Source organism: Camarhynchus parvulus, chromosome 6, assembly GCF_901933205.1.
Source record: "Camarhynchus parvulus chromosome 6, STF_HiC, whole genome shotgun sequence".
NCBI classification, from domain to species: Eukaryota; Metazoa; Chordata; class Aves; order Passeriformes; family Thraupidae; genus Camarhynchus; species Camarhynchus parvulus.
In genome coordinates, this window is record NC_044576.1 from 12,893,657 (window position 1) to 12,919,040 (window position 25,384).

A 25,384-nucleotide genomic window follows, 5' to 3' on the forward strand; every position below is an offset into this window, starting at 1 on the left:
GATCTTGAAATCTTGAATGTAAACAGTTTGTTAGCCAGTTCAGGTGTTGCAGGATGCAAGGAAAAGCTTATGGGAAGTGTACTTTATGCTGTGATCTAAGGGTTTTTAAAATTTTTGCTGTCTTTTGAACACACTGCCTGACCGTACCTCAGAACTTCCAAGGCAGATCAGGAAGATACAAAGGAAGGTGGTACACAGACTGCATCAGTGAAAGAATTTTTAGCGCAAGTAAGAATTTCATGGAACTACGATTGCTTTGGAAAACATGGTAAGACAGATGAGAACTATAAAAAAGGAAAGTATGATTCTGGCAACCACATCACTTTCAGTAGTGCAAATAAACGTGGACAGAGGAGGATTGTATGTGACTAGGGCTTTTACCTTGCTCTTCCCATTTGAAGGTGATTAGATGTGTATAGAGGTTGGTTGTAAAAATGAGTGATAATTGCTTTAGACCACTAAGGAAAAATACTTCAAGCAATGTGTTTAAAATGTTATGTTAAAATAGTATGCTTATCATGAAGGGACCTATTTTAAAATATGTTTTAGCTGAAGACTGTACTTTTAGTTTTGTGTGGTTTTATATTGTCAGTGTATATGCAAAGTTACTCTATAATGGGGAACAGCTATGTGATTGAAGTAACTGTGACCTAGCAGTGTTGCATTTTTAATAAATCCAGGTACACGTACCTGTTTGCCGGAGCTTTCATGTAGTGGATGTTCAGTTTGCTGCAAAAAATAGGGTATTTGAATTTTCTGCTGCCATTTAATTTATAAGAATTACCTTCTGAGGGAACTGTTGAAACCTTCTCCATTACGTTTTACTCTCCTAAAATTTTTCTTCCAATGGTTTTTCTCAAATAAGAAAATATACCTATGTATGTGTATATCGCCATATACGTGGAACAGTGTAACTTTTTAAAATGTTGTAATTTATTTTTTTGCAATAGAGGGTTGTAGTTTGAAAGCAGCAATGGCTTTTACTTCCAGAAGCACAAAAAATAACATGATAATGCTTTCCAAGCCAATTTATAATAGCAGGTATGATTCAAAAGATGCCTGAGTCATAGTAGGCAACCTGTTCTTGTTTGCCTTGAGAAATCTCATTGAAATGTGATGGTAGGCACAGTATCAAGACAGATTTCTGCAGCTATTCAAATTATTTTTTAAGCAAGATGACAAGCTAAAAAGTCCACATCTATGTTATTCAATAATAATAAAGCTTAAAAAAATACAGCTGACTGATGGCATAGTCATTAGGGAGATTTCCATCATAGTTTAAAAGCTCAGGCATGATTTCCAGGTTACTAGTGCCACTCAAGATCAGCTGTTTGTTTTTTGGCCACTGACTTGATGAACCCATCTATTTTTTTGTTTGCTTTGTCCATCTTTAAGGAGAAGTGGTCTGAAATAACGTTCATGTATCTCTATACTTCCAGTTTGTGAATAGCAAAGTTACATTTTCCTCTTCTTAGGTGCCCTCCTAAAAATTGTAGTCATTAGCACTAGCTGTTCTTTAGAAAGGACTCTTAACTCTGTTCATCCATCTAATTGGCCAACAGCTGTGAGACCTCAGTGTGTGACAGAATTATCAGCTTTTCAGAGTTGAGATGGCTCACAACATGGTGTGTGTATGTACACATCTGTTGTTCTAATGGATGTATAATATCCTTGGACAGCATTTTCAAAGGAAAGAGGTAATGCAGCACCTACCTCTTATTCTAAGAGAAACATTTGCTGGACATGTAATCTGCTCTTTTTAATACCATGACAGTGGGGGGAGGATGAGAAAAACAGTAATCAAGCAATAGTAACTAGCTCACTTCAGTGGCCATTTAAAAGCAAGAGCCTGATTTAAATGTTCTGATTTGTCATCTGAGACATCTTAAGAGTATAGGCCTTAAAGAAATGAAAGGTTTTTAAAAACATAAATATATTATTAGTTTTAACAAATGAGATTCCTAAAGTCAAAGTTTTGATTATTTTAGTTAAAAGTGAGAACAGAATCAAACACCTTTTGGCCATAATCAGTGGCCAGTGCTAAGATATGCCATCTTAGCAAAAGATAGAAATGTTTATCTTTGGACTGTATATGATTTTGAAATGCTTTTTCTTTGTTTTCCTGTCAGTTCAGAGCATTGAACTAGGCCAGTGACTTGAACATTGATATTAGCCAGTAAGTCAGGTGATAAAAGAAAATAAATATTTGAGTAGAATTAGTGCATGTTACAGATCATTACCTCTTTTCATCAAAGTAGTGAGCAAGCCAGATGATACACTCTTCAGGAAAATTATAGCCTTGTCTGAAGAAGCAGAAACTGTTGAATGACTTGCCTTTTTACCCTAATTTTTCCTTTACTTCTGCTTTTCTCCTGCAAAATTCTATGACTATGTATGCAGAGTGCAAATTTCCAAAAATAGTTAGTCGATTTTCAGAGTTTGGTTAACTCCAGTGGATGTAAGATTGTAGATCAGGACTACTCTTGTTTTACTACTGTGATATGCAAGGTAATGGCTGATAATCTGACAGAAGGGGAAATAACCTAAGATAGCAGCAGTGCATTATTTTTGCTTCTGAGTGTCTTATTTCATGGCAATGTTTGAGCATGCTTCATTCCCTCTTGTATCCTACATTTCCTTATAGTAGAAAATGTCCAGTATGCTTGCTTGCTTTGTTTTGATTTTGCTGAAGTTTGACATGGTTTAGAGCTATTTTTCTGTTACTAGTTCACAGATTTAGACAAGTAGTACCATATTTCACACAGTTCTAATGTGGTGTAGTCTGTACCAGAAGAGTCTTCAGTGTTTTTTTGTTCTTTCTTGCTGTGACATTAGCCACTAGAAATTCTCATTACACTTTGTTCTCATTAATCAGGTTGGTGTCAGGGACCTTGCATCTGTTTCTTATATAGACATGTCACTGTGTTGACAAATCACCTTATAAATGTTACAGCAGAAGTGCTGAATGGATTTTAATGAGAAGAGATTCACTGGGGGGAAGGAACTGTTAGCAATAGGAAAAAATAAGTACAATTTCATCACAAGTATGCAGTGCAGTGGAAGATACTTTGCCAGAATCCCAAACACCATTTGAGGCTGGGGAGTTACAGGGTGAAAGTGCTCACATCACTGCGAAGTCTCTGACTGTCATTGGTTTTTATTATGTAAAACACAGTAATAATTTAGGCTTTGCGCATTCTGCAAATGACAATGTATAAACATACCATAAAAAATTGGTCCTTTATCTGCAGAGCTTATGATCTCTCATTGCAGCTGTCAGAACATGTTAGATGAATGAATCCATTTTTCAGCCTAGATACAGAAATTTTTGAAAGTCCTTTGGATACTTGTGAAATAACTGCACAGCTTTCAAGTACTTAGAATGGTGTACTAAAAAAAAAAAAATTGGTTTTGTCCACACTCCATTTGTTTTTCTATATCAAAATGAATTATCTGTTCACAATGTTTGTGTTGAAATATTTTTTATTATATTGTGATTTGTTATGTTGGAAGCATGACACTGGCTAACTGGTTGCATTTTTAAAAATATATATTTTTTATAAACAATGTCCTTGACCTCCATGTTTCTATGAATAGATTTAGTGAAAAAAAAGCATATTAAAATTAAGGTGGTCTAATTAATTTGTAAGTTTTGTCTTGAAATAAAATAAGGATTTAATATGTACCCTTTAAAAATGAAGGGCATATCACGTCTTTTAAATAGGTTGCTGTGGAAAAGGGGTCCTAAGGGTTATGCTGACTATTCATAAGAAAATTAAGGACTATTCATTTTTTGTTATTAATCAGTATTACAATAGCTGTGTTGTTTCTATCTCTTCTGTTGCCTCCAAAAATTCAAAGTGTCAGCTTGTCCATCCTTATTGGCCTTTTATAATAAATCTCCATTTATTTTAGAGCTTTCCATGTCAACTGAAATTATTTTTCATCAATGTAAAGAATTGTATTTGCCTTTCAAACCTGATCTTTTAGGATACATGAATGATTGTTTTCATCACAGAATGCTTCATTAAGGCTTTACTTAAATACATATTTGTGGAAAAGGTCACCCACAAATGTGTTACAAATATGACAATTTTATTGTATCTCTAAGAGTATTGGCTTGTTTTTTTCTTTTTAAAACTTAAAGATATATTAAAGAACCTCAGGGCCAAGCTTAAAAGCATGATCTCTAGCTAATTCGCACCAAAAGATGACTAAAAAGAACACTGAATTTGGGTCTAAAACAAAGTTTTTTAATAATTGATGCCTGGCTTGTATGCCTTTTACATTTGGGAAGGGTAATCTGAAAACGCTCATTTTTGTTTGCCATACAGTACATTTGTAAAATTAATAATTTTTTTAATGCTGTCCCTGTCATGTGATCATGTAATAAACTCATAGGCTAACTTGTGACATTTTAAAGATTGAAATACAACTTCAGTAGTTCAAAGGTGAGAAGAAATAGAAAGGGAACACAGAAAAGGATATCTATGCTCTAAGGAGCATATTCTGAAGAAAATGAATAATAGCTCTGTACTGTGTAAAATTCAGATAATTTTTGTTAAAGTTTTTAAAGCATATTTTTTTCTCTGCTAAGGACTTCCTATGGTTAGTCTTGCTTAATAAATTTTCAGTTTGTGGCTGCAGAATAGCTGTTGTTTCTGTATGCCCTCATGTAGAAGAGAGCAAAATAGATTGAGGAGGCAAACTGAGGTCTTCACTGTGTTCTGTGTAAATGCCAATGCTTACCTGTACAACATCCAGGAGGACATCACTGGTGGAAAGGCTTCCCAAATAGTGCTTAGTGTATGCTCAAGTTTCACTTGGCTTCCCGAATTGATAATTTCCTAGAAGTCCAGCAGAAATCAATCAAGTTTCTCAGCAGCTCAGAATCTTTGGTCTCTTTTTTTTGGTATTCCTGCTCTGTGGTTCATTTGGTATTCTGTGTTGTTCAGTCAAGCTTATTCTTGGAGTTGGGAATATGCCAAGTTTATTTTCAAAAAATCTGCTTACACCCCAATAATTTGGAGGCCCGTGCATCATAACACTTTCTGCAGGTTAAACTTGCTCCGATTAATCAAAAAAAATCTTCAGTGAGAGGCCTTAGAGATGGAAAGTAACAAATATCTTTATGCCCACAATTTGCCTGATCAGTGCAGTTGGGAGTTGTAGATATGGCTTTATAGACTGTTTTGAGTCGCCTGTTCCATTTGGATCCTTTGCTCTTAGAGCTGGGCTGTGGATTATTAGGGGCATATCTGAATTTTTTTTTGTCCTTTAAGTGCCCATTAAGCAGAGAACCTCTACCTGCTGTTTCACCTATTGCACCTCAGTAGCTTGTGCCAGGGAGCAACAGGGCTGGCTGCCTTGTAGGGAAAGGGAGAGGGGCAGGCAGGGCCATGCCCTCAGCAATCAGGACATCATTCATCCCTACCCCCCAAAATGCATTTTGTTATTTTAATGGAATCGGGTTATAGAATTAGAATTAGGCATTACTTTCTTTTTTTTTTTCTTTCAGGCTAATTATAGTGATGGGTACTTTTTACTCAATTCATTTTCAAAGCAACCATCCTGCTGAGATTAATTGTATGAGTTTTCTGTTTCTCTGAAGGCTAAGATTATCTGAGTCTGCAAAAAAATGCAGAGATAAAGGAGGTGTTTGTATTCAGCTGCTCAGATGATATGGTCATATTGCTTTAAGTCCCATTCCTGAAGCAGGACTGAGAATCAACTACCATTTGTGAAAACTCCTTGAGAAAGCTCTCACACCAAGCTGCTTTTCAAACATTTTGCAAGTCTGTATGTTGTTTTTCAAACTTGAACCTGTCACAGTACTAAGCAAAGTATTAGTTTTATATCATAACATTATTACAAAAAATATATGCGCTGTACTAATAATATAAATTACCAATACTAATAATAAAAATTATTTTCTAGTAATGTTCTAAGCTCAGGCAATCTGCAGAAGTCTTGTTGGGAAGTCCACCTGACAGTGCCAGAAACAAATGTGCCATTGGTGTTGACGCAGATGTGTAATATATGGAGCACAGTCTTGCTTAGAACACATTTACTGTGGTGTCCCTGGAGCTGCAAGAAGATAAATGGGTACTCAAAACACTGCTTGCTATTTAATGGTAGAATATGCTGGTAACTTATCAAAATGTTGTTACAGCACTTAATTATACAAGATTCCTAAAGCTTTGGACTCAAGCCCCAAGTACTGCAGTGAAAGTAGGCGAAGTAGAACTGGTGTTAGTGAAAATGCTTCTGCTTATGCCACCTTTGGGTTTTGCAAATGGGCACCCTTTATTTGGCTGATTTACCATGACCATGGCATTGCAGCACAAGCTTTAACAAGCCTATAAAGTGTTTCCTATAAAAGTGTTTGCAGTTGGACAGAACTCAAGTTGGTAAAAGGCTGTTGAATGATTATACATTTTCCTTTTTAGCTGTATTAAATTGTTGACTTGCCAAATACATTCTATGATGTTACAATGTACAAATAGCAACTCAGTTGTACAAGGTGAATTTGCTCCATGACCGCTAATGTCTCTATTTATTTCAGCTTATTTTGCTGTGATATAGTGTCCTCCACAGTGTGTGCAATTAGTGTAATAGAAATGCATACATGAAAATAGTTTCAGGCTAGACTTTCACTGACTCTCAGCTCTGCTCATCATTCTGCTATTCCTCAGTTCTGGCAGTGGTATTCCTGATCTCCACTTAGAACCTAGAGGAAGAGGAGAGAATTGACTGTCACATTCTGTTAATCCACTTTCTGTCTTTGTGCTTGAGCGACCACAACATTTCATGAATACATAAATTTATTATTTTAGATAGATGATTCCTTCAGCTCCTCTTGTCATTTCTATCTCCTTGATAACCTCCTGCTCGCCTGTAAAGACTAATACCAGAAATATGGACTAGTGTATAATTATTGCCAAGTTTGAGTAGGATGAAACAGAGAGAAGAAACAGGAAAAAATGTTGGTGAACTTGGCTTCAGGATAATAGGCATTACTGACTTCTCATTTAAAAAAACCCCACCTACAGAATCCTATATCTATGGAATAGAAGTATTTAGAAGCTCCAAGATAGTTCTGACAGCTTGCGTTTATCTAAGCTGTTGTTTCATTTTGTAAGTTAGATAATGCTACACTAATTCATCTTTCCAGAGTAAAAGCAATGATAGTTAAGCAAATCAAAGTTCAGATTTTGTATCCTTGTTCAGAAACAAATGATGCTAGAAAGCCATGGAATGCTCAGGCCCTAGTTGTGGTTGGTATATTTGCAAGTATTTTTAATGCTTTGGCCTCATTAATATAAAGCAGAAGAGCCTACAAAGGAAAAAATGTTTTGCTCTCTATTTAAATTTATAAGTTCTCAACAGCCTTATTAAAAAAAAATGTTCAAAGTGACTTCTTAGCGGTAGTAGCTTTTCTTTCTATAGTACAGTCAGGGATCTGTAGCGTGGCTGAAGTCTGGTAATTTCACATAATTTTTGTCTCTTCTTCCATGTCTTCCCAGTACTTAGCATTATAATTTATTTATCCCTGTGCCCTATTTAACTTCCTAGCCATCAAAGGGTTTATTTTTCTGCACCTTTTCATGGTAAATTAACTTGTTTAGAAACAAGGTGATTATGCAACTTCTCTTCTGTGTCTGTTTCCATCAGAAGACTGACGCTCTAAATTCATGCAGTTAATCCATAGCAAATTTTCTTTTTCTCCCAACTCCATTTACCAGGATTCAACAGGCAACAAAGAGGTAGCAAAACTACTAAATTTAGGTAAACATTATTGCATTTAAATCTGTTTTATGATTTCTTTAGATCCCATCCTCCAACCTCTTAATAAAAAGCAAAGCTAGAAGATGAACAAAAAAATCTAATAGTGTGGAGAGAAGGTGATTGTTTTCTTTGGTGTGGGCTTCGTTTCATGCTGCACTAAAGCATGAGGCCTATTGCAATTAATAATTTGAAAAGGAAGTGTTGAATAGGACTAATGAGTATAATTAGGCTCCATTAGTAATGTCAGAAGTTGCATATGCATTAAAGGGAAAGTACAGTCCTGAGTTTTAGTCTTGCTTTCCATTCAGTGGAATGGAACATTGCAAAGTTTCATAATATAGGTCCCTACTGTATGTGGGTCTTACTGAAGGAAATCAAATGTGCCAATCCATATGCTTTAGAAAAAACTGGTTGAGAGAGTGCCATTCTTGTACAGATACCTTTCCTAAATTAATGTGACATTTGTGTAAGACAAAGGTCATAGTTTGGCATGAAACAAGACTGCTTGTCTACTGTAATCCTCTGCAGATAATGCTTTAATTGTAACTCTTTAAGACCCTGCTTAATCTCAGTTTATTTTGGTCCAGGTCTGTTTATAAGAAATTTAACCATGACCTTATGGCCTCCAGCTAAAAAAGCTGTTTAGAATTAAAATAGAAATTAAAATAGCCTTATGTTTGTGATAATTTTTAACTACCAAAACCATTGATTTTAAGGGGACATTTCTATGTGAAGCAACATCAGGCACTTTGCACATAGCAAACTGCCCACATTACTATAATGACCTTGAAAGGGATATTATAAAATACTTCAGAAAAACTTCCAAAATCTTAATTTTCAACTATTATATCCTTGTTTCATTTAGTAGTTTATCTGAACTTGTACTTTTTTTTTGCGTTCTGGTCACCTCAGTTTCTACTTCATCCTACTGATCATTTTCTTCGTCTTGAATTTCAAATTTATGTTAAATATATGCTTGGTTTATTTTTTTGAAGTAGTTAATTTATTTTTTGTTTTTTAACTTTTTTTTTCTCATAAACATATTTAAGAGTATTCTGCAGTCACCTGACTATGCAATTTGGTTTATTATGTCTTCTTATTTTAGAATTTTGTAAAATTCGGCAATGTCATAGTAGTTATAAACTTTATTTACTCTTCAGGTGAACTTGTATAATGCTCTTGGGCATAGAGTGTCATTCTTGGGATGTCCTGTGCAGGGCCAGGAGTTGGACTTGGTGATCCTGATGGGTCCCTTCCAACTCAGTGTATTCTATGATTTTGTGATTGTGGGCTGCTCATTCCCCTCCACTTAGGGACTCCACAACAGATTATTTTAACACATAGCTGAGAGAACTTTCTAAAACTTTTGCAGAATGAATCCTTGCAGGAGTAAACTACCAAAGAGATGAGATCAGCTCTGGTTTTATTTGACTGCGTCTTGAAAGCCTTCAAGGACAGGGATTCCATAATTTCTCCAGGAGAGCTGTTCCTGTTGCACTGGCCTCTTATGGTAGCCTTTTTCCTAATGACAGGCAATGGACATGTTAGGGTGGTATTCAGTTTTTTGGTGAAATTCTGTATTTCAAACAATTATTGTATGTTTGAAAAGTAAGAACAATGTAGCAAGTGCATGATCACTACTGGGTCATTCTTCTTGTATGCATTCTGATTCTATTAATGCAAATGTCTAAAGAGCTACAGTAGAAAAAAAAAGTGATTAGATGGTAATTTCAATCCTGATTAATGCATGTTTATCCCTTCAGTATATTTATGTACTAAGCAAAATTATCAAACTCTAGAAAGCTAGCACTCTCCATTATTCTCAAGTAGTTCTATTTTTTTCCTTCGTTTTTTTTTGTAATATGGATGAATGAGTTGTTGAATTTGGTTAAATGTTGTGAGTGTGGAAATCTGACAGCGATTAATGACTTAAAATTCCCTTGGCAGGAGATGGAGTGTGGGTTTGAAGCAGAGCAAAAAACAATGGTCAGAAACATAGCAGGGTGAGTGGAAAAAAACACGGGAGATTTTGTAGAATGAACAAAGGAGAAAAGAGATGCCAATTAAGGTGAACACAGAATCAACATCATATTTTCCATTGGGGCACACTTTTAAAACTTGTAGAAGGATTCTACCACTCCTCTAAAAAAGGAACAAAAACACAAGCTTCCCCTCATTTAAAGTAAGCAAGGTTTTAATTAGCTGAACCTCAACAGCAAAAAAAAAACAGTAATGGGGAAGAACAAAGGCTCAGAAATTCAATTTGGTTTCACCGTTCTGTAATAGCCTGCAAGAATTCATTTTTTCTTGAAATGTAGGTACAAATAAGTTTTACATGTTTTTAAAATATATTTGAAATGTGTAGTATTTTATTATATTGGAAGTTGGGTTTTTTTCTTGTTCTTCTGTGACCCATAAATTGAAATTCATTAAAAGCACCCATAAACTTAGCAACTGAACTTAGGATATGTGATTACACACTTCTCTTGATACATGAGAGAAAGGATTCTCAAGGGAGACAATCCTCATCCTCTTTACCGTCTCAAAAGTTTTAGCAAAGGAAAAAGTAGTATTTCTGGTGTAAGCAGAGAAGATGAAGAATGTGTTAAAATATTGTGTTGAACAAGTAATGTCCTGTAACTTTGTGTACTGTCAATCTTTGTTGTGTAAGTGAAAGCCTGTAAATCCCTTTGTTAATCTCATTAGCTAGATAATTTCTTAGTAAATCACAATTAGGTCTGATTCTGAGTATGTCTTTCTTTGCTCTATATGAAAATATGAAATATTTTTACAGTTTAAAAATTGGGGTTTTTTTAAATATCTTAAACTCAATATAAATATCAAATAATAAATTTTCGTGGCATGCCATTGATATGAATATTTTAATGAACAGAAAATTATTTTAAAGAGGTGAGATTGAAAATGGGGAAATAATAAAGGAAGGTGTGACTCACACAAACTGAATGCCATCAAATGTATTATCATTTCTAGAATGAAAATTGTTCTCTTGCTGCTCTGAAAGTTATTGAACCAGAATGTCCACACCTCCTTGTAAAAGCAGTTAATGAATTACCAAACCAGATTTAAATTGGAGTCAAAGTGATGTTAATCAAGGAGACCTGCAAATAAATTTGTGAGTTTCCATTCATAGATGAAAAAAACCCTTCAATGCAGAGAAATGCTAAAGTGTGTGACTAGAACTGGGATCTGGGAGACATATTCACGATACAGTGCTTAGAAGTGTGGATATCTATCAGGGCATGCTAATCTTAAATACTGTAGCATTTTAAAATTTTTTCTAAAATAGCTATTTCTCAGTATCACAGCTATATTGTTCATAATTCTTCCTTTCTTTAATATGTTTCAAGTGCCAAAACTGTACAGGTTTGCAGGGAATATCCATGTGGGATGTTCACATTGGCTGAGTAGAGTTTGTGTGAACTTTGTGCATGTTTGCATTGAAAAAAGCAACATGCACACCTGTCCCCATTCAATCTTCATACACAATCTTCCAAATAGCTCTGTTTCAATGAGAAATTTTATATGTAAAAGTAGTATTTCATGAGAAGGGTGACAGACCTCAGCAGCTGAGTAATGCTTGTTGCCTTTAGTTTACCCAGTAAACTCCCACGTTGCCATTACTCAGTTTGGAAAACACCAGGAGAGTGCTACTTGTTCATCTCTGATACACGTTCATTAACCCAGCACAGATGTTATTTTCAAGACAGAATGAATCAGCTTTGTTCTTTAAAGTATAATTGGTAGTACTGGGGTATCAAACCTAGTTCTGTGAAAAGCAAATGAGGTGCTTCTGGCAATAAAGAAAAGGCAGATGGAGCTTACTATACATTTGATATCTGATTATTTATCTGGTTTCTTGGGAAGTTTGTGTGTTGTGTACGATGTTGCCATGGAGCTACTGATCTTCATATAGCTTCATATAGCTTTACTCTATGAAGTTGTCTTGGATGTGGCCTTGGATATGGTCTGGTTTATTGACATATCCTGAAAATGATGGCTCCTACTTAGGTTATTTTTACAAGACTGGATTCTGTATCTATCACCACATTTATTTGCCAGTGGTGTATTCAAAAATTCAAGTCACACTTTGCTGTGGGTCTAGACGCAGTAGAGATCAAAATCTTCCAGAGCAGTATGCTTACTGAAACTGGAGGAAAAAGTGTGGTTGATACCTAGCTGAAGTTTGTTTAGGAAATTAAATATTTTCTAGGAATAAAATTATTTTGAGGGAAATCTTTTTTCAGAGCTATTCTACTGGGTACAGCTGAATATTAGCGCATACCAAGTGCCAGGCTTTATTAGTGATAATCTTCCCCCAGGGTTTTGTGAGAACTGAGAGCTTCTATGAATGTATATATCCATCTTAAGCAGTAGAGAACATGGTTATCAGATCGGTTAAAATCAAAATACAGTTTTGTCTTCTAAGTCTTAAACTAGTCTGGACTTTAATGTCTTGCAAAACAAGTATCTGTCAAAGTCCACAGCCTGTTTTACCTTTTGTAGTTAATGGAAACACCCTCTCCTTTTTTCATGTAAAGTTTGCTTTTTATTGTATGTTCAATGAAATTATCCTCCACTACTTTGAATAAATGTGTAATGCCCAGTATTATGCAATATGTGTGCTGTATGTTCAGCCAGCCCTGCACGGAGATTAAAAAAGCTGCAGGACAAGCAGGTTTGCCAAGGAGCAGTTCGGGCCAGTTAACAGCCTGGGGAGGCAGGGACAGCCCACTGACAATCTCCACACTGCAGTCAGACCCTGCCCTTTGGCATGCCAAAGGCAAACCTGTTTAGGGTGATCTATATACATGGACCACAAAATCTTGTTAACTAAAAATCTAAAGAACATCTTTCAAGAAGGAGAAAATGCGTGTGGAAAAATTGTTTATGAGGAATGTTTGAAGGAACTGGAGTTGTTTAGCCTGGAGAAGAGGAGGCTTAGAGGTGACCTTATTACTCTCTACAACTTCCTGAAGGGAGGCTGTAGACAGGTGGGGGTTTTGGTCTCTTCCACCCGCCAGCAACTGACAGAACCAGAGGACACAGTCTCAAGCTATGTCAGGGAAGGTATAGGTTGGATATTAAGAAAAAGTTTTTCACCGAAAGAATAATAAAGTACTGGAATGCTCTTTGCAGGGAGGTGGTGGAATCACCATCTCTGGATGTGTTTAGAAAAAGACTGGACGTGTCACTTGGTGCTATAGTCCAGTTGAGGTGTTAGGGCATAGGTTGGACTCTATGATCTTAGAGGTCTCTTCCAGCTTTATTATTCTGTGATTCTGTGTTTGTGAATGTAAGTCAATGAAAGAAAGAAGAACAGGAGCTGATAAGAAATGTACAAATGGAGGAGAAAAAAGAGAATGGCTGCCCCTTCCCTTTAGTTTGTGGAATGTAATTTAACAGAACAAAAAAGGTTGCTAAAAGTTAATTATGTTGGTATGAGGTAAATTTCTGTACATCTCTTGCTTTTAAAAGTTTAATAAATGTTTGGAAGATATTTGATAGTATATACTGAAGTTAGATACTGCTTGACAGGGACATTACATTAGAATACAATTGGCTGTTGAATATAAATTCAAGTTGGATGTATCAGAGGATTTGCAACTTCAATGTCACTCCAAAAATCATGAAGTCAAACAAAATTAGTTTCTCTTTGCCCCTGTGGCAGCTCTGCAGAGTAGATAAAAGGCATACACTGAGGCAGAAGAGATACGGTTTTGTTCACATAATGCGAAGTGATCCTTTTGTTACTGATGTTACTAATTATACATTAATTACCTTGTTATGCTGTGACATCATATTGCAGCTAAGACCAATGAGTCAAACCTGATAATGTACTTTCTGTTTTGTTACTTATTCATAAGATACTTTGGAAGGTGTATTTATTTTTCTTCTCCCAACAGCACTTTGCAGTGTTTGTTAGGAGAACAAACTAAACACTTAAACCTGTGAATTTTAATGAGTGCCTTTGCAAAGTGGAAACTCACCAAGGAAATTAGTTGTTGATAGTAAATCAGCAAGGCCCCTGAGATGATATATTTCCATATGGGTAATACTTTAGCAGTAATAATCAGTTTCACTTGGAAGCAAAGTAGAAACAGTAAAAGAATAATGAGACTGGTGGAAATAGATGTCAGGCAGTTTGTGATGTCTGACAAGCTGGTACAATTAAAGTTGCATTTGATACTATTTTTTTTTTTTTGCAGTAAATAATTACTCATCAAGTAACATTTATCTGTTAGAATACAAAAAGTTTCTGAAATAAAAGAAAATTTCAAAGATATTTTTGAAATGGTTGAAATAACACTTTGACATTCTTTTTTATTCCAAATAATACAGAAAAATTCATACAGGTTACATAACTTTGGTTGTGCCAAAAGTAGGTTTTAAAAGAAAAACTTACTGCATGGAACAGTTTATCAAATTGATGAATGCAAAGGCACAATACTTTCCTGTTGTAAAATTTGCCTTTAACTGAGGTTTAAGTAAGCTTTCAGAACTGAATGATGCCAATAAGTTGTCTTTATTCCTAAATGGAAAAAAATAGCGTACAAAGGGAAATACTTTTTATTCATTTTTCAATTGTTACAAGTGTTGTTAAATGTCATTTTTTGCTCTCTGTGTATACCAGTTAGGCCGAGTGTACCAGAGCTTAATCTGTTAAGATATCTCAGCGTCTTATTTTGACACTGATTTCCATAATATTTGACATTCAAATTTAAAACATTGACTGTATCTGTCTTATATTTAATATTGTCATATTATTCAGCTCTACAGGCCTTACCAAATTAGAAATCCAAGAAATCATATAAAACTCAAGAAACCCATACAATAATCAATGAAAAAATGCAATATAATTTAGCTGAAAAAAAGAAGGTTTTTGATTAATAAGTATTTGTTTTGACTGATTGGTTTTAAATGGTAAGTTGCTTCTATATGGTGAAAAAACCTCAAACATGTGGATGTATTATAAAACTCAGTCCATGAAATTGCAACTAAAGGAGCTCTTAAGTTCATGGTTTAGGCAACTTTATTGCAGTGACATTAAACGCTGACTAATGCATATTAGCTGTGATAGATCATTAAAGAGCTTGAATTCGTCATCACAGTGAAAAATAGGATAATGAAGATGGCTGAGTGTCAGTTGTTGGTTCAAATTGAGTTTGATTTGGTGCAGGAAAAAAGACAATCCAGGTTCTCTTAAGTTCATGACTCAAAGTAGGACTTTGAAGTGAATTTTACTCACACATACGATGAGCAGAAGAATTCAAAATAACTATGAAGCTACTATTTTTTAAAAATGTTTGTATGTTTTCAGAACAGGTTCAGTTTTCATACAATCAATCTTAATTGTGGTCTTCCAATAGAAGTTCAGACATATAGGTCCCAGATTCAAAACACATCTTCCTGCACAAGAACTAGCAGAGAAAAACCTGGCTCTTTGAGCAATTTGCCAGAACAATTTTTGAACTACAGTATTCATGCAAAACTTGCATGGCCTACTTTTCAACTATGTCAGTCCACATGGTGTGAAAGAGATAGTGTGAAGAAAATGTGCATGCTATCAACAGGTGAATTTAATATGCGCGATTTTAGAGTTCAATAGAAGTGAATGTGTATGCTGTGTATATTATTTTCCTTCTTGTTTAGGTCTGTCTGTGCTTTGCTTCCTGCCCTTTCCCTGACACAGCCTCCACAGAGCCCCCACCATCACTGATGGGCTCAGCCTTAGCAACAGCAGTGCTGAGCGTAGGGAAACCTCCAGCAGCTTCTCAGAATTCCCCCCTGCAGCCCCCCTGCCCTGCTACCACAACCAGGTCATGCAAACCCTAGGGAGTTTTATAGCAATGGAGATCCTAAACTCCCATGGACAGTCTGAGCTTAAAATATGCAAAAATCCATCAATTCTTGTGGTTTCCACTACTATTTCAGAGTGTTCTTGAAAGTAATATTTCAGAGTCTCCTTTGAGTTCTGCATCACAGTGAAGAAGCTTCAGGAGCTTGAATTGAAGGCAGGAGCTTTTGTCCACTAAAATGTTTTTTATTGTAAAAAAAGATGAAAGTATGGGCTTTTCATCAGTGTGCTAGAGACAGTATTTTGTGCATGTGAACAAATACAGAATAAATGAAACTAAGATGGTAAAATCCTCATACTTTCAGTCTATGTCAACATGAGCAAATGCTGTTCATGTACTGAGAACACTTTGCTCTGAGATCAGACTAATAACAGTTTCTCTTTTTTGCTGTGAAAAAGGAATAGCAGTGCACTTCAGTTATGTACATTTTTCACTTTAGTTTGTGTATACACCAGGAGACTAGAGAGTGAACATCAAAATACTATAGGCTAGCAAAGCCAGATAAAGATGCGAAGACTGTGGGCCCAGAGGAGAGGAGGACTTTGAGAACATTGTTTGTTGGTTTTTTTTTAAATTAAACTCTTCATGTTCTATAAAAAGAATAACAAAAGCCATGACACCAGAGGGTGAAACTTAAAGGACCTGATGATATTGTCACTAGCAATAGAAGAAGTCCGCTGAGTAACAGTTGGTTTCAAGGCATTATTTAGTGGTCACTGCTGTATTTTTTTAAAAGTAAGGGTACTATATAAGGCTGTGATTCTGCAAGCCTCTGGCCACATAGAGAAAGGCTCACAATAAAGCTTTCAGTTTTAAAATTATAACTACATAGCAAAACAGAAAATGCAGGGAGCAGGTTGGCTGAATAAATCAGTCTTTGCATCCTAACAGAGAAAGTAGTCTTTCCATCCTACCACTGAGAAAAAACATCCACTGCAAGAAAAGGTTTGTTGTGTAAAATAGCTTTTACTTTTGCTTGCTGCATCATTTGTTTTCTGCATTGGTCTTTAGTGATAGTTGTAAATCACTGATTTAATTTCATACCTCATGTAAATTTCCTATCATTTGGTAGATAATGTTGAATCATAATTCCAGATTAACAATATTCACAACATGCCATCACCTTGACAATTACAGTATGGAAATCATCAGTGCCTGTAATTGATGGCATCAAAGGCCTCCTTGTCTTTCTCTGAAATATCAAGGTCTGCATATCAGTGCAGTCTTGTGAATTAAGATTTGACCTATAGTCTCATATAACTATGCTTATGCAGATTTTACCTAAGATAAAAGGAAAATATGCATTCATGATTTTTCACGTTGCAGAAACAACTGTATGAACATTTGTTCCATGTTATTCCAAAGCCCACTGAAAATGGCTTTCTTACTGTGAGTGAATGCTTACCCATAAACCAAGATCACAACCCTGAACAGTCTTCTTTAGGTTTAGCCGCTCCCTTAAAATTGCTAAATTTTATTTTCTAATTATGTGGAGAACTCACATCTCATGATCAATGACTGTATCAAATAATTAATTGGCAGGCTTTTCAGTTCAAATTAGTCTAAAAACCAGAAGAGCTCACATTGTCTCTTTTTTTGTTGCTGTTGGAAATTGAGAGGTCTGATAAGAATTATGTTTTGACATAGCCTCTGTAAAACTATTGAGGTTTATGCCTTTGTTTAGAACTATCAGACTCCTTCAGACTAAATTACTAAAATGACTAAAATTTAGTAAGTGCTACAATTTACAATCCTCAGACTTGCTCTCTATAGTTTTCTTTTGTACACTAATTAAAGGCAGCTTTTTGTATTCATGAATTCTCATGTATAGCTGGATGATTAAGTAGGCTTAGATTTATTCGTAATGATAAAAAGTCAATTTTTTCATCTTCAAAGCAGATTGGTATGAGAGAGATTTTCCTGTAGCTATCAGTCAAAGCTATCAAATTTGGCAAAATGACTGAAGGACAAACAATGGCAGGGAAAAAAGAGGAAAAAGATGCTTAAAAAGGTGACTTTCAGAAATACTGTGGTCTTTAGGTCTATCGCCAACTTTCCCCCCTTCCTACATCACATAGTTTCTTTTCGATCGTTTTCCTCATTGATGGTCCTGTGTTTGATATCCCTGCTAATTGTCACAGAAAGCTTCTAATATTGTTGACATTAAGCTGTGCCAAATTGCTGAGCAGAGAACATGACTTGAGGAGCAGTGAGCTCCTGAAAATCCTCACGTGAATGGCTGGAGATTTAGTGGTCCTTATTAAAAAAGTCATGTTGATGGCTACCTCCCTTTAGAAGTCTATGAAACAGTTATGGATTTTTCTAGACTTACAGTAGAAGTTGACCAACATATTTGGAAGTATCAGAAATTGTTATACTCTGTATTTGGTCTGGAAATGGAAGTGCTAAATTACATTTATTACATTATATTACGAAAGGTTTAAGAGAAAACCCACATTAGGTAGTGGTACATGGAGGATGAGAGCTGTGATGTTAGTACTGCAGCAGCAAACCCCTTTTGCAGCCTGTCAGATGCGTTTAGCAGTGAGTCTTTTCCCTTCTGTCTTGTTTTCATAATGTTTTAAAGTACATTCTTTGACAAGCATTCAAATGCTCTGTCGTATGCTGAATGATTTCAGCATTCTTGATTCAGTCTTTTTCTTGAATGAAAATTTACTAGGCTGTACTGAAGCCAAGAGCTTGCAGTTTTTCAAATACGTGCACAGCTGTATCTAGCTTTGCTGTATGTGTGAGTTCTGGTGACTAAGAACCTAAACAGTTCAAATGGGAGGTTACTTGTTTCTGTGTTTGTGGAGTTCTGCTATTTGAAAATTGAGAAATAGTAGCAGAAAATCTGAGTAACACAAAATCTGAAAATTTACCAATTTATTCAATTATAAAACCTTAGTAAGGAGGAGTAACCTCTTTCTCTATTTCTTCTTTGAGCATTTATTGGCATGACTGTCTGTTCTGTAGGTTGCATGTCAGACTAATGTCAAAATAACTGAGGAATGTGAGGATTCCTTTTGTCTGCCATACAATCTAGTATCAATTTTAAATGTATAAGGTAAATAATTTCATTAAATTTCATCCTTAAAGTGCTGCGTTCACAAAGAAATGTACTTCCTCTCAGTAGTTTCTTATGGCATGGCAGTAAAGCTTGAACTCCCTTTAACAGTACTGTTAATATGTATAATATTGTACAAATGCACTGTGAATTGGAGGAAGAGGCCTAAATTCTCAGAAGGTCCACATTTTGCACTGCATTGTTTTCTTGAGAACTTGTTTGAGTGGTTTCCTTACCTCAAACCCTTTACTTCAGAGACATCTTTCTGATTTTAGCATTTTAAAGACACAGCATTTTGTTTACTCTAATGTATTATTCTTTTCTGCTATTTTTACCACTATTCTTTGTTTTCTGTTTTGTATTTTCTTTGACTGTTTCTTGGATGCTCTCCTATTTTGTTGTCACTTACAAAACTGTGAATGGTAAATGATGAGGAGTATGGACAAGAACTGGGAAATTAGTTTTTGTGGTTTTGTTTGGTTTTATGTTTTTAAAATTTTTATTACTATTATTAAATGTTTTTTATTTTTTGAACAAATACTAATTAAGAAATAGATAATCGCTTAATTCAAAAAGACCATGTTTTCCACTATTTTCCCTTTTTTTATACTTTATTGATTTTTCAGTTCTGTATTGCAATATTCCAGATACAGAGGTGTGTTGGCAAATTGCTGCATTACATTTTACTGGTAAATATATTTATTTGATTTAAGTTGATCAATTTCCCAGATGTTGCACCATTATATAGTTAGATTAGTTTATAAATTAATTATAAAGAATATGATTGTGATTTTGGGGTAATATCTTGTCTTTTATTCTGTCCAGGAATTAGTGCACTTTTGTGTTTTCCAAGATGTTCCATGCACAGGTGGAGTTTTTTTTTTTGTGTAGGCACTATACTAAAAAGTGCAGCTTGCTGCTTCATCTCCCCTCGATCACTTTGTTTAGCCAGAGGTTGGCCAAAGTATTGTTAGAACAAAGTTCGAGCTGAAGTTATCTGGTTCCAGTTCTTCATGTGGAGATAAACCCCCTTTATCAGCCACCATTACGAGTGCTGCTCTGGTGCAGTGCGGGGTGTGACAGGGGACCCTTCCCTGGGTTCTTTGGCCTTTGCCCAATTCTGCAGTTGAGCTGTTTGGTTTTCATTTTGCAGGATCTGGTTGACGGTTCATCACTGGTTTCTCTAAAACAACATGCCTAACACAAGTATGCTTATTGGCAGCCCTTATCCGCAGTGGGACAGTGACGAGCCTGGAAAGAGGAGCGTTGACATCCCCAGTAGTTGGTGGGTGATGGTCACCAACAAAACACTTCTGCTCAGCGGGGTTGTAGAGCCAGTCACGCACCCACTGGAAATCTGTGAGAGCTATTCTTCTACCAGTGTACAAAGAGTGAATTTGACCTTAATTTGGGTGACTGCTAGGTAATCAGGAAGAAAAACCTTTTAGGCTGGTGAGCAGAAAAGCCCTTCAAATGTGCAGATATTTACAGACATATAATGCCATCCACTTAGCTTCAAAAAGTCGCACATTTTGATAGAAGGTACTGCTATTTTTTTGACTAATGATACTGAATTGGAAAAGTTGCATGTATTTTAATTGGTCGTATTGCCAGGCACTCTCCCAGCAAACCTAATTAACTTCAAGCTCCAGAGCACCTTTAACAGATGGGATTTTTGTCTTGTGTTTTTTCACTAATTAGAAAATCTCAGTCTTTTCACATTATGGATTTAACAGAAATTTTCATTTTATTGTCAATATGTCAGTAGAAAGTTGAGAAAAACCCCAATCTGTATCAAGAAAGCAAAATGAAGCTGAAATACTAACATATATTGAAGCATGTACAGAACAGATGACAGCAAAAATGCTTTTAAAAAATCTTTCCTCAAATCAGATTGGAACTGTGTGTGGAAAAGTATATAAGGGTCCTCTTTACTGCTCTGATGCATAAATTCAATATTTGGAAACTAAATATGTGCAAATTTTTTTTTTGTTAACTCTTCTCTGTTTGCTCTTATATGTTTTCTGTCCCAGAAATAATGTTGTTTCTGTATTTCTTATCAATATTATTCAAGTCTGTAAAAAGAGATTCATTACATATGAACAGTATTTTAAAAGATATATTTACCATAAGCACAGAATTTTAGTTTTAGTAATAAATTAATACCTTATTATACTGGGTCATAACTTAATGGTACCAAAAATATAGTTCCAGAAAAATTGGCAAAAAGTTTATCATAGAGTTACTGACACCTTTCTACTTAAATAAAACCCTTTAATACACAAAGCCCCTTTGCTGTCATAGGCAGTTGCTGCCGCTGATGCCATGTCCTGTTTGGGGTCTTGGTGATTGCTGTGGCCTCAGGAGAGGTCTCAGCTGTGTGAGATCCACTGCAAACACCTGTAGTGAAGGGAGTGGTTGCCCTAATGAGTTGACATGGTGTATTCCTGCCAACTGCAAGCAAGAGGCAGAATTGAGAGCCTGGAGAGGTCAAGTAATATACTGAAGTCACACATCACAGGAATAGTAGGACTAAGGACAATAACCAAGAATTCTGATTACTCATGGTCATCAATCAGAGCTCATGCTGGACTACTTTGATGCTTTTTGGTTTTAAAATTAAATCCTTGCTATGAATTTTCTGACAGAAGTTTACTGAGAATTTACTGCCCACTGTTTTATCAGGTAGTCATTTCTCACTCCCCTTCACCTCCTCTTTTGGATAAACTCAGACTTGTCTTGGAAAGTGTAAGCCTATATGAGCTTTGCTCGAGGGGAAAATTTATATAGCAAAAAATCTTGTAAAGCTGCCAAATTTACAGTACTGTTTTTATTGTGTGCTGATGGCTAAATTAGTTACTGTAAAATTTAATAGCTGATGAACTTTTTAGTTAACTCCTTTTTGTGTAGTAGTGGTAAACAAAAAGCAAAATCATAAAATGAAACTGAAGGGAAATGACTTGCATGTAAAATCTTGTAAAAGATTTTCAAGTCTGGGTTCCTGAAGAGTTTTTAATGTGGCTATAAAAATTGCAAAGTTTGGATTTAGTGTTTTAATTGCTTCAAGCTCAAAACAAAGATTTAGTAACTAAGAGTTAGCAATTAAGTATCTGACGTAGCAATTAAGTTAACTCAGTGACTAAGAGTTGGCAATTTTAGGGAAGATACTCTGGATCTTCTATGGTCAAGAAGGTCTTACTTTTGTTAAATTGCAGAGATGTGGGTACATCTCCTAGAGTCTGCAAAGTAATGCTGGGATTGCCAAGCTAGAAGTAATTGCTAACTCCTGAAATGTAACTTTGAAGCAGGTGGGTCCTTGGATTTTTATGGTTTTCTTTCCTAACAAATCTGGATAAGCAAATTCTGTCTATAAAAGAACTACAATTGATTTCTTATTTGATGGTTAAAGGACATTTGGGGTTTATATTTAAGGTATGAGAATTTTCATCCAGGTTACATCAAAACAGGCTATTCACATTTTAGTAGTGCAAACATTCGTGTAACAAAAGTTTAACGGATCATTGAGGTTTTAGCTTTAGGTATACAGGAACTAATTAGTGTTCTCCATAACTAATTATAAATATAAAAACAAGTGGAATTTTATTTTAAGATCATAGTTTATAAAACTGAGTATCTTATTAACAGAATTTACTGTGTGAATGTAGAAATGAAAACCAAGTAAATTTCAAAAAATATTAGTAACTAAAAGCCTAGTGTATTCTAAGGATTACAGTAGCCTTTGGCTAGAATTATTTAACCATAGAATAAGAGTTTGAAAGAAACATTTTTGAAGAACAGTACAGAAGAGATTGTTGTCAGAGAAAATAAGAACTCTCTGATGCCCTGTGGTGTTAGGGGTTACAGATTTCTGAAAGATTTTGGTTTTTTTTTTTTTTTTTTTTTTTTCCCACTGCATACTTCCTATTTTAATACTTAATTTTGGAGGAAAATAAAAAGAGATGATTATTCCTTTTTGATTTTCTGCTTTGCCTCTTGAGTTCTATGCTATTTTGTATTAATTATGTTTGGATAATTTAATCTTGTATAAGCAAGAATTTGCCTTTGAAACTTCAAAGAGTTCTGTTTCAACTTTCACAGAATGTTCAAGTGTTACAAGGTATGAGAGTCTGAAGTTCCTGCTCTAGAGTCTCTTCATTAATAACTGTAGCCCTCCTGTCTAGTGAACCAGCCTTCTTGCTTTCCTTTTTTTCTTCAATAATGCAGTTTTGGAGTTGTAGGGGGAACAGTGCCACCCCTTGGATTATGCCTTTGTTACATAGGCTGGGGCCTGAGTTTATTTGAGACAGTGTTTCTCAGAGTGCTTGGTGCTTGCCTGCAGTATTATTATGCTGGTACCCCCTATTAAAACTCCCCTTTTTTTATTTCTCTTTTTTCTTTTTGTATCTATTATGGATGCCTAAATTTTGACTGCAGTCAAAGCTCTTCTAGAGCATCTTGGAATCGGTCAAACCATTTTTAGTTTTCCTTAGATGGATTTTATCTGCAGTTTCTCTGACTCTTGCCTCAAAAGGGCATTCTACACTTTTGTTTAAATTTGGGGCTGGATTTTTTCTGTTCCTTTTTTTATGGAAGATTTAGAGATATGCAGCACCTATTCCATGTATTTCCCCCTCTTTAATCAGATTGGTGTTTATTTTTAATTTGTCAGTAAGTGCTTAGTCAGTATAGCTGTTAGCAAATTAGTTCACATTTCTCAATCTTACACAAACAGTGAGCTATTATAAATTAAAGGATTCTTTCCTTCTGTAAAGGAGGGTTATAATAGATGTGTAGCAATTGCAGTGTTTTGGCAAACACATTGAAATAATAAACAAAGGAAGCGAACTTCTTGCCATGGCCTAGTTAACAAGAAAGGCAGTAATCCACATACATATGTGCTTTTCCCTCCCTCAGATTTTAGTTGCTGTGAATTTGGGGAATGGGTCTATGTTTGTGACACCCCTCTAGCCTAGCAAGGTCTCTAAAACAGATATTATCTCCCCTGGCAATCTAGGGAACACTAGAGCAAACTCAGTAATTGTCATCCTGGGTCTGAATAACCAGGTTACACTGCACTCTTTAAATGGGAATACAAAAACTTACATCTGAGACATTATCATATAGCATACAAAAGTTTGGGGTTTGTTAAAATCTATTTCTTTAGTTTTTTTACTTAAGTATAACTTTAGCCTAATTGGTTCAAGATCTGCTTTTCCCACACACTTGATTTCAATTTCAGCTCAACTCCTCTGTCACTTAGCAAAGGAAAATGTTTCTCTGCTAGCAGGAAAAAGAAATGGAGTTTAATGTTCCATTCTCTTCTGATACCCTTTCTGTGGTTCTTTAAGACATTATGTATCATGTTAGGTATGTGTTTCGAGGCAATAGAAGAGAAAATAAGCCTTGATGTAAAATCAGGTGTGTATATATATACTTATATATTTTGGCATTTTAGTGGCAGTTAAATGAACTGTCAGAGAACACTTGAAAGCCTTAAGTGTTTTGGGAGGTCTCACCCAGAATCTCTATAATATTTAGGCAGCAGAGTGATGATTAACAAAGGATTGGCTATAACTGAAATGCAAGGCTGATACAGTGTTTTGCTGGGTTTGCTCTACAGGAATCCTTTGGGTAGGAGGCAATGACTGAAAGTTGTAACTCAAGACTTGCTATGTGAAAAGGGAAATAAAAGTTTTACAAAGCCCTTGTGTGCTTTGTGAAACCTGAATGAATAAGAAGAGTATTTATAGAGTCCCAAATGGATTACAATCTTAGTTTTTAAAATTTAATTTCCAGCATTAAGTGGCCATCTCAGCATTCTGCAACCCAAAATGCCTGCTGTAGGGTAAATCTCTTTTGTCCTGTGGCTTTTTTATGGTTGTTTTTTTCTTCTTTTCTTTCTTCTGTTATTTATAGATTGTTTGCTTTTTATTGTTTTTTTTATTGCCGTTTTCTTTCTTTTTTTTTAAGAGATACCTATATTTAATAGTGGCTTTGAGGGTGCTGTTACTATAGAAATGATTCCACAGAATGCAGGGTAAAACATTACCACTAATACTTGACTTTAAATTATTTGAAAGTGAATAGGTGTGTTTAAAACTGGTTTGGGAAAAAGCAAAATTTTTGCCAAAATTGTAAGCTCTGTGTTCTCAGAACACTTAGCACTCTTTAAAATTTTGTTTTTTAAAAAATGCAGACTTTCCTTGAAATGGATTGATAATAAATAATGGAGCAGATTTGATTCAGATTGAAACCATGATTGTATCTAGCTTGGAATATTCCAACAGGTAGGGCAGAGTGTGCATAATAATGTGATTCCCACTATCTTAATTCAGAGAAAAATGGGCCTTGGGATCGCTTCTAATCATAATTTGGGGTATATTGTCAGATAACATCCACAAGTTCTATTCACCACTATAATTTCTTGTGATGGTGAGACTACTACAAGTTGATAGCATTTAATAGCTTATTTCCCCTTGCAACACCTGTACGCAATGAAAGAAGATTAAAACTCTAGATGTTAACACATATATTAGACTTAGGTAGTAAAAATGTTGTTTCAATGAATTTCATGCTTTGATTCTTGAATTTGATGGACAGATCTCACTGGTTGAGGTGATAATGCATCAGACAAGACAACAGATACTTGTAC

The 25,384-nt window shown here is 35.3% G+C and overlaps 1 protein-coding gene across 12 annotated transcripts in view; it reads left to right on the forward strand.

The window, feature by feature from the left end:
* KCNMA1 (potassium calcium-activated channel subfamily M alpha 1) overlaps positions 1–25,384 on the forward strand; it is a 402,729-nt gene that overhangs the window by 151,675 nt on the left and 225,670 nt on the right. The gene's annotated exons all lie outside the window — the stretch shown is intronic.